This window comes from Nannospalax galili, unplaced genomic scaffold (assembly GCF_000622305.1).
Source record: "Nannospalax galili isolate Female #2095 unplaced genomic scaffold, S.galili_v1.0 scaffold27, whole genome shotgun sequence".
Taxonomy (NCBI): domain Eukaryota; kingdom Metazoa; phylum Chordata; class Mammalia; order Rodentia; family Spalacidae; genus Nannospalax; species Nannospalax galili.
In genome coordinates, this window is record NW_008357993.1 from 1,988,165 (window position 1) to 1,989,849 (window position 1,685).

Genomic DNA, 1,685 nt, shown 5'->3' on the forward strand with positions numbered 1-1,685 from the left:
AAGAATGGGCAGGAATTGTGTGACACCATAAAAAGACCAAACTTATGAAACATAGTCATACAGGAAGGAGAAGAATCCCAAGATCATGGCGTGGACCAGACTTCAACAGACTCAATGGAAGAAAATTTCTCAAAATTAAAGAAAGACATGCCCATACAAACAGAAGAAGCATATAGAACACCAAACGACAGGACCAGAAAAAGAAACTCTCCACGGCACATCATAGTAAAAACACTACACGTACAAAACAAAGAGAAAATACTGAAAGCTGAAAAAGAGATACAACAAGTCACATATAAAGGAAAACCCATTAGGATTACAGCTGACTTTTCAGTGCAAACTATGAAAGGCAGAAGAGTCTGGACCAAAGTATTCCCAGTTTTAAATGACCGCAGATGCCAACCCAGATTACTACACCCAGCCAAAATGTCTATTAAAGTCAAAGGGGAAAGAAAAATCTTCTATGACATCAATAGGCTGAAGGAATTCATGTCCACAAAACCAGCCCTTCAGAGACTTCTGGAAGTGATACAAACAGCTGAAAAAAGGAATGACTACACCCAAGGGGTTGCAGAAAGAAATTCAGTGAAGGCATAACTGTGGAAAAGTACAGCTATATCAAGAATGTAAACAGAAATAAAAATGACAGTATTCAATACTCATCTTTCATTAATACGTTTAAGTATTAATGGACTGAACTCCCCAGTCAAAAGACACAGACTAAGTGAATGGATTAAGAAACAAGACCCATCTTTGTGTTGTCTGCAAGAAACTAATTTCACTTTCAAGGACAGACACTGTCTCAAAGTGAAAGGATTGAAAAAAACATACCAAGCCAATGGCACTAAGAAAAAGCAGGCATAGCAATTCTAATATCTGACAAAATAGACTTTAAACTAAAACTAATCAGAAGAGACAAAGAAGGCTACTTCGTTCTGCACAAAGGAACAATGAATCAAGAAATCACAATCAACTTCATAAAAACAATACTACAGGACTTTAAGACCCAGATTAATCCCAACTCATTAATAGTAGGGGACTTCAATAACCCACTGTCTCCATTAGATAGGTCAACAGTGCAGAGCGTTAACAGAGAGACATCTGAATTGAACAATACCAGATATCAAATGGACTTAACAGACATCTATCGAGTATTCCACCCAAGCACCAAAGGACATACTTTCTACTCAGCACCTCATGGAACCTTCTCCGTAATCGACCATATACTGGGGCACAAAACAAACCTCAACAAATACAAAAAGTTTGAAATAATTCCATGCATTCTATCAGACCACAGTGCAATAAAGCTTACAATCAATACCAGATGAAGCCCTAATGACCACATGTACACATGGAGATTAAACAACACACTCCTGAATGATGAATGGGTCAAAAGAAAAATTAAGAAAGCAATAAAAGTATTCCTGGCACTAAATGAAAAGGGCAATACAACATGACAAAACCTCTCGAACACGCTGAAAGCAGCCCTTAGAGGGAAGTTTATAGCTTTAAGTGCCTACATCAAAAAATTGGAAAGAACACAAATAAATGACTTAATATTGCAACTCAACACACTTCAAAAGCTACAGCAAATGAAATCCAAACCCAGCAGACAAGAAGAAATAAGAAAAATCAGGGCAGAAATTAACGAAATCAAAACAAAGAAAACAATACAAAGAATCAAC